Source organism: Macaca fascicularis, chromosome 1 (genome assembly GCF_037993035.2).
Source record: "Macaca fascicularis isolate 582-1 chromosome 1, T2T-MFA8v1.1".
Lineage (NCBI taxonomy): Eukaryota > Metazoa > Chordata > Mammalia > Primates > Cercopithecidae > Macaca > Macaca fascicularis.
This window is the reverse complement of record NC_088375.1, coordinates 146,528,869-146,538,032: the sequence shown is the minus strand read 5'-3', so window position 1 is coordinate 146,538,032 and position 9,164 is coordinate 146,528,869. Positions and strand designations below refer to the sequence as shown.

General features: G+C 37.6%; 1 long non-coding RNA gene across 1 annotated transcript; it reads left to right on the top strand.

Annotated features, from left to right (window-relative positions):
- The first annotated feature begins 288 nt into the window (after window positions 1-288).
- On the top strand, window positions 289-7,365 carry LOC135964723 (uncharacterized). Its single transcript, XR_010577266.2, has 3 exons — window positions 289-951; window positions 2,937-3,049; window positions 6,356-7,365. It is a non-coding gene; the product is annotated as an uncharacterized lncRNA (long non-coding RNA).
- The last annotated feature ends 1,799 nt before the right edge of the window (window positions 7,366-9,164 follow it).

Genomic DNA, 9,164 nt, shown 5'->3' with positions numbered 1-9,164 from the left:
ATTCTAATGGCATTTGGCTAAATTGAGTATGGATTTAACATCAAAGGCTTCATGAATTTTTCAAATGAGATATTAAAGTCAATATTTCAAGTGAAAGATATTTCAATTTAGTTGCATACACAACAATAAAAAAAACTTCTACAAGGTAGAGGTACTAGTGGCTGTAGCAGTATTAATTCATTCAAGAAATTATTAGTTTATAAGAAAATCAAACACAAGGTTGTGATATGGCAAAGACTGAATAAATTAAACTAACCGATATGCACCACTGTACTTTATCTCTTGCAGGCTGAAACAGTACACTTGCCACTGGCATGTTCAGGGCTCCTGGCTGATTTTTTTCTAAACTCTGTTGATTAGCATGAAGATTTGCATTGCCGTTTCATAAATCTCCTTATTTTCATTTGTACAAGTGGAAGACTTAGGATATGTGAAAAAAGAGCCATTTTTAACCTTGCACTTAAGTGGATCTTACTTCAAGGTGTCAATACCTAAAGTGGGTCTCCACAATGATGCTAAATGTTGCCTTTCAGGCAGGTTAGAGGATGCTCAGTTTTGGTGTGTGGGAAGGTGTTGTGGCTTGCTGACAGCCATCCATATCATGGCAGATGCTGAGACTCTGAAACAATACATGTAAGTTTGGATTTCTAGAGCACCTTTCCACTGAAGAACTCAAAGCTGATTCACATTCATTGTCTCATCAGTCTATCCAAATGTCCAATGAGAAGCAGAATGAAAAAGGGTGTTGTCATCCTTATTTCACAGATAATAGACTAACAGAAGGCACAAAATCCAAAAATGACTTGCTTTCCTGTTGGCCTGTGACCCTTTGAGGAAGGCCCCTATAAAATGGGAGGCACGAAAACTGGAACTAGAACCGCCTCTGCTGCTTTCCAGTCCAGTCTTAAACACTGAACTGATGCCTCTTTTTTTCATCCATGATGACAACAGGTTGGTCTGTTTGGGTTTATATTATCTTCTTGGCTTTGCTCTGTAGACATATAGAAAGACATTAGCCTCAATTTTCTGCAGAACAGTCCTCATCTTACTTCTTTGTTTTGACTATTGCAACGTAACAGTGCCTTTTATCCAGTATTTTCAAGCAAGCCTTGATCAGTTTAATCATGGATTAACTCACAACCTCAGATAGACAATCTACTAATTCACAGATACTTTATGTAATAAACAGTAAAACAACTCACATATGTACCCGCCAACCTGGAAGCAATGACCACTTCTGGACAATGACATGCAGCCTACCCAGCTAACATGTATGCAGAAACCCTCTCCTATACTTCATATCTAAGCCAGACACTGAACAATGCAAATGCACTCAGCTCTGCGTCGTGCCTATTAACTCGTCTGCTACCAGTGCATTATTGAAACCAGTGTCATTGTCAGAATCTCTCACTTTACTGAGGCTCTTAAAAGAAATGGCATTTTCAAGGCCCAACAACCCTGAAATACATGAAGATTTCACACAATTGGAAGGACGATTGCCCATCTTTAAAATAGGAGAAATCCTAATTTCACAAATACTCTGTAATGAGGAAGATGCACACACACTCCAAATGCTTTTTCTTTAACTAGAGAAAAAAATGAGACTCATTACTTCTTGCAGTTTCAAAGGATGTGAAGTCCCCTGAGAGGGTGTTTTTCATTGACCCATCACACACGTACGCATAAAATACTCACTTCACCTGGTTAAGTTAATACAGACTCAAATGGCAGGACTTATTTTGCAACTAGATTGCAAGAAGATATTTTTCAATATATCCATAGCCACCCCCAAGAACAACAACAAAAAGCCTCCAGAACTGAAAATTGTCTCTTTGCTTCATTACATCTAAATGATCAGATTCATTCCAGTCTCAATTCTCAAACTTCCCTCCCTTTTTTTATTCCTCTTTCTTTTTAAGGGACCCTATTATAAGGAGGAAAAACAAAATGGAACAAAGCTACAATTCAATGCTCATTTTAAGGTTTCCAGTTATAACAGTGCTCCTGGGCATGACTATTATATATTGGCTTCTTTGGGAAACTGTTGATCTTTTGATGTTTATCATTTCTTTATATAAACTGTAAAAGGGAGCTTTGTGAAGAACAAGACTTTGCCTCTAACTAAGGTCTATATTAAAACTCAGCCCAGGCCATGACTGGAAATGGAGCTTGTGGACTCAAACTATTCCCTCACTGGCCCCTGCCCACATCATAAAATCAGTAAGCTATTTGGCATAGAAGAAAAGAGATGGCAAAGCGTGAGAACTAAAAGCCGGCCGACCATGTACCTAAGAGCCATGAATATAAACACAGAAGGAAGGGTTAGCTAAGCTCTAGAAGGTGGCAAGGGGAACATCAGAGGTTTATGTGATATTCAGTGTTCATATTCCTAAAAGAAAGTGCACATTTAAAAATTTTCACTGCACATCTGTGCATTGCTACATTTTTAAGGGCCTGCTAGGACTGGAATTACAGGAGATTTGAAGCTCACGACCGAGTAGCTCTGGCAAAGCTGCATGGGGGAGGAAGGCTACTGAAAATCATGGGGGGAAAGGTAGAGCCTCTGCCAAAGAGGAGCATTAAAAAAGGGTTCTAGCCGAGGAAACTGTCAGCTTTATATATGGGAACTGGAAATGGAAAAATTGGTAGTGCCATTGAACCTGAACAGCAGCTGTGAAATCAGAATTTACTCCCTAATCTGAATTAACTAATCAAAACCAGGTCACTCCTCCTCCTTCTCTCCACTACCCACCGCATCGCCCCTGGGTTATTTTTCATGACCAATCGCATTCTGCAGCAAAATAAATAAAGAGCAACAAAAACAGAAATAGTAAAGGTCAATGTGTCCCCACAAGACCCAATGCACTTGAGATTTATCAATGGAGCAAATAACATAGATTTTTCACCTTTTGTCTTTTCATCTTTGTGGTACATAGACTTAGTAAAAAAGAGGAAGGTTGCAACCTCACCACCAATGTACTCAAATAGAAGCCAAGAATCATCTTTAAACCATGACTTCTGAAATCTAAGCTCTAAAGAAAACTAAAAGGTAAGGACTGCATGAAGCAAAACAACCACTGTGCTAGTAATTTTTTAAAATTCAGATTCTCAGCTAATTTTATATACAAGCACTTTTTGATCAAGCAGAAGCATTTAATAAAATTGTACTGGTAAATTATCCAAATACATTAAAGGGTGTACACTAGCCAAAGCACGATTTCAAGCTCTTATTAACTAGTGATTATCTTCACTGATCCACATTACCATTCAGTTGCAGATGTTACTGACATTAAGATGTATGATGCAGAGGCTGGAGAAAGAGCCCATTTAAGACAGGTGAATACTTAATAGTAATTCAACATACACGGCACAAAATGTCTTTCACACGAGTTCAAGGATTTTCCCTTTTTTCTCCTTGCAATTTTATATGAATGTTTATAAATAAAATGAGAAATGAAACTTCATTTGGTAGCCATTTGATAGCTCAGCTTTAATGGCCATTTAAAACTTTGCAATTTATCATTTTAGGCTTCTTTCTCATCTGGCTTTATTTTTTTTTATTTATTTATTATTTATTTTTATCTTCCTCTCTGTATCATTATGGAAGATTGATATTTTAAGTATGCAGATAAAATTTATCTGACATGGAGCAGTTGTTTATCTTTCAGTTTTAGTAACCCCATAGCTGAAACTATAATAGTTAACCGACTGCCCGCTGGATACAGAACAGACCCCCTTTTTTTGTTGTGTTTTTGAGACGGAGTCTCATTCTGTCATCCAGGCTGGAGTGCGGCGCCATCTCGGCTCACTGCAAGCTCCGCCTCCTGGGTTCACACCATTCTCCTGCCTCAGCCGCCGCCCCCCTCCCCCACCCCGCCGAGTAGCTGGGACCACAGTCACCCGCCATCACGCCCAGCTAATTTTTTGTATTTTTAGTAGAGACGAGGTTTCACCGTGTTAGCCAGGATGGTCTTGATCTCCTGACCTCGTGATCCATATGCCTCGGCCTCCCATAGTGCTGGGATTACAGAGCAGACCGCTTTTAAGCCCTCGTTTTGTTATCCAGCTGCCTAGTATTACAGAAAGACTCACTGCCTTCAACCCCACCACCCGCCCTACCCCTCATTAGCTAGCCCATTGATCTATTCTATATGTTTCGTAGATGCAACAAAGTGCTTTTTGAACAGAGGAATATTATAAGATGTATAATTAAGCAGATGATTTCCTAGTATAGTTCATGAATCAGTCAACAGCATATTAGGGGCACTTTCTTAAGTTGATTTTTAAGAAAGGGAACCTAGATATTCCAGTAAGAAGTAAAGAGGTTAAAAGTGAAAAGATTCATGGGGAAGCACATAAACACCATTGGAAAATTTTGAGTATGCTTCAAGCCACCAAGTCAATCTCCCTCTCACTGACTTTCAAATGCAAATGCCAATTGGTTACTAATTTTATATATAGATTATATTCACACAAACTCTTAAGTAGTTAAAAAAATTGCAAAAGCAACAAAGATTTTCTTAGCAACCCTATCCTTTCTGTACAGTTCTGGTCTTTGAATATCTGTCTTGGATAAATCTGTGCCCCACTGCAGTTGGTCAGAACCTTTTGTACTTCAAAATCCAACCAAAATAATGTTTCCCCAGTTCAACTTCTTCTCTATACTTCCTATTTTCTTTGAATTTCCTCTGTTCTATATTTCGATCCATCCCCCAATCTTGCTCTCCGGAGGACTGATTTAAAGTAAACTATTAATAGTCAATAATGGCAGAATATATGCCATCCTCCAGATGCTATTTCTTTTTCAACAATTCCCATTACCCAGAAGAATAGGTAATGGGAGACTCTACACATGCAACTGGGCCAGTGAGAAGTATATTTTGTCTGAGGGAAGTTTTTTCCAATCATAGCATAAACATCTACTTGTTCTGCATAAGTATAACTGATCCTGTAAACACACACATATGTGTATTCATAGTTTTCTTTCCCGTATTTGGAAATATATGTGTGTTGCTAGTTATTGTTGTATATAAACAGAAATTTTACAGTTTTTAGGGGAATCTATATAATAAAATAGCTGCACATTCAAGCTTGGAGTTTCCAATATTCTCCTTTGTTCTATCAGACAAAATAGATAGTAAAGAGGGACTTCCTCAGGTCAAGAAGAATGAGTCTCAAGTGGTCTGAGTTGTCTCGAGCCAATAGTTTTCATACTATGTTAAGAGGAGCTGCAAGTTTCCTTTGAGGTTTCCACAGAGAGGAAACGGGGAAAACAACACACAAAGTTTGAATTAGAGGGTGGTTCTGTCCTTCTGACCTGCTTCTTAAGCCAAAGCACCTCTACTTTTATTGATTTTATGTAAAAGGAGTCTGTGAAAGATTTTGCCTGAAGATAGGTTTCCTCTGATTACAAACACAGTATTGTCCTCTTTCTAGGAAGAATGGTACTGGGAGAACAAAGACTTCTCTGTGAGCCAAAGGGAAAACCCCAAAATTGAGGTCTTTAGCAAGTTTCTCTATCCTGGCTAAAGGTTCTGCTGGGATCTTTTGAATACCAGGCCCAATTTGACTTTGTCTCTTTCTAGGCTCCTTAGAAGTATACATAAAAGTTGTACAGCAAAGGTTTTCAGCAGGACACATCCTCAGAACCTTTCTTGACAATACAAGTAAATATATAAATGAATAAATTATGTTTATTTTGCTCCCCACAGAATTCCTAATGGATAACATCTAATTTGCCCACTTAGCAGACAGGAAGCCTTGTTTGTTATAAGTCAGTGAGTTAGGATGTAAGAATAATCTCTGCAAAAATATCACCAGGGGATTATCCTTAGTCCAAATCATTACACCTAGAGCTACGAAGTGTTACTCTCACCATAATTGTCCACACCAGCAGAACTAGACATGCACTTTACCAGTCTGCCAGGGGACACAATAACATACCTTACAGGCTCCTTTCCTACTAGACATCCTACTCAATAGATGGTCATATAAATAGAGTTGGGATCAAGTGAACAGAGTATCACAAACTTATGGTAAGTTCTTTCTCACTGCAAGTGTTATCTCACAGTGTATGATCCATCATCACTTCAGTGTACACTTTGGTTCCTCATGGAAGACTTGTTAACCTAATCACCTACCAAACTCTCAGAGTGAGGGTGACAAAGACAATGAAAACACAAATAATAATAATGAGGACAAAATAATAATAAATTTGCTCCCACTTTGTCAGATTCTGAGAAATTTCCATTTTGCAAAGGATTTCACACTTCCTACATCTCTGTATAACATATGGTATGTTCTAGTGGAAGTTAATTAAAGTTCATGTTTGACTGTTGATTCATCCATATTTCAGAGCACAGTGACAAGAAAAGGTGCTCACACAAGTTTGGAACTACCAGTGGAACCAGTTAGTCCTTCAGTCAAGCATGTGCGCAATCAATTAAATTCCAACTGTAAAACTGCATTAAAAGTACAGAAAGAAAAAGCTGTCAGTAGGTCACCGAACAGTGTGTGTTTGATGAAATACTTTCTTTGGTTGCATATTTGAGAAAACCTGTTATCTCCTTCCCTAGCAAAAGAAGACAAGACTCTAGAAGAACATTAAGAACACGGTGTTTTGCTTGTGAAGGTGGTTATGTGGTACAGGAGGGGCTCTTTGTCACCAGGTTGCTATATCACCACCAAAAAAATGTTCTTGTGGAATAGCATAGTGCTTAAAATACAGTAATTACTGTTACAGTATGTGCACAGCAACGTAAGAACCGCATCTAGAGCTATACGTGGTACCGAGAGTTGAGAAACAGCTGTAATTTTGGCTTTAAATATGTTTACGAGCATTCTGAATGGTTTAAGCTTGCTGTGCAGCATATGATTTTAATTTTCTTTATGGATATAGGGGGGCAATGAAATGCTGACTTTTGATATAATAATCTTTCAGGTTTAGGAGGAACTATAGGAGGCCAGTCAGTCCCCAAGCCTGCCCTCTTAAATCTCTACTTATAAAGTTCTCGGTGGTAGATGTAAGTTTAAAAAAAAATTATACCTCACATTATATAGTATGCCTTATATCTTTGATTTGAGTGAACCCTTTCAGTTGACTACTTAGGCTTGCAAAATCAGGGAAAACCTGTAAAATGGAGGCACATATCTTATTTACAAAATAATGACTCCTTTCTTTGGAACAGAATAAGTAGAGTATTCCAAAGAAAATTCAATTTCATTATTTACTATATACAAAACTTAAGGAATAGTCATCTTTATATTGAAATTCATATGTAAACATACTTCAAAGCAAGTGCTAAATTTGTCATTTCTCAGGAATTGCTAAAGCAGATTTGCTTACAATAAAAAAAAAGAAAAACATTTGAATTGCCTCTGGTTATTGTAAGTTAATTGAACCTACTTTGGTTTGTTTCATTTAAAAAAACACATCTCAGACCAGTTAGCAGTTGAAACATTAGTGATGGAGAAAAATGGATCCTACAAAAAAAGATACACTTCATGAAAAATAAGTGATGTCATTTCCCTCAAATGATTTCTAGTATGAAAGACTTATAAATATCAATTTGACTAAAACTAGAGAAAACAAACTTTGATAAACAAGTCTTACTTGCTAAGGTGTGGACTCAGGTAGCTAATTTCATCTGCTCCTTAAAAATATTTTTTCGGCATCATAATCTTTTTAGAAATGTCTTATTTTGTCACAAGGTACAAAGTTACTTCTCAAATTTAAAAAATGCTTTTGTCAATCAAATATTTCTACCAGCTTCTATTCACATCAACAAAGTATAGCAAATGACACACTAAAATCCCAGGAACATAACGACAATTAAGTTCCAAGTAGTTAATGGCCAATCTATTGTGATGTTAAAAAAAAAAAAAAAGTGCTTGCAACACATAAGCCATTGCACGACAGGCTTGACCAGTTTCTAGACTTCCTTAGATGTCAGTGTAGCAGGTGCAAGCCTGGGCTAACTAAACTTCATTTTATTTTCTCCTAGCTCATAACTAGACTATATTTTCAAGCCTCCTTCCAACTAAGCTGGAGTCATTGGCCTGAGTTCTGTCTGATGAAGTATGGTTGAAGTTATATATGAAACTTCAGACTTTCACATCCTCCTTCATTTCCCACACACTGACTGAATATAGAAGGGAATGAAGTTCCAGAAGATGACAGGGCCACATGACCGAGTAATCCTAGTCCTGACTGACTGTATGGAACCAAGACATTAGGGAGAAATCTATTTTTATTATGTGAAACTACTGACATTTTGACTAATGTAAGCAGGGACATTGTTGTGTCTCCCACAAGTTAGGTTTCAACTGAAAACCAGAATAATAATAAAGCCCATTTTTTTAAAGACCCCTCAGAGAAGTAGTGAATACTTTAATTTAAAAACATTTATTTAGCACCTAGTCCAGGCACCACATTGAGTTAAAAGGTTCAAGCTCTTCTCTCAGGATGTTCATTGTCCAATGGTAAGGGGGATAAAGCTCCTGAGATCAAAATACAAAATGGTAGAAATATTTAATATATGGGGCACGACACATGGACATAGGAGAGACTTAACACAGGCTGAATGGCTTATTGAGGGCTCCTCCGCATGGTGGCAATAATTCCAATGGAAGGATTAGTGTGGGGGGAAGCACATGAGAAATGGAACCACAAGCAACAATGGAGATGCCTGAAAATACGCTATGCTCTATGTGATACTGTGAGAGACTCATTCTCAAAGAATTTACTGTCTAGTGAAATTACAGCATAGCAGGAGTCAAACCCCAGGTTCCATCAGTGGGCTTCATGACAGAAACATCAGTTTTGCTCCATTTAAACATATAAACCCTCTGCAAAAAGAAAAAAGCTACATACATTCCCTCCCAACCCCGACACACTCCAACACACATATACACACAGGACCAAAGAAGGGTCATTTTGATTCTGCATGAATGTGACAAGTTTTGCCAATTCCCTGAAAGTAACAAAGATTAGGCAGTCTTTCTAGTCTTCAGTTTTGGAAGAAACATCTTTGTGGTCTGGCTATATGACAATTCAATCTTTTTGTGTTTTCTGAGAATATTAAACGCATAGTTTCTGTTTTCTTAAAAGTCAGACTAATATTTGTGTGCAATTATTATATATAGATATTGCTGGAAAAAGTTCT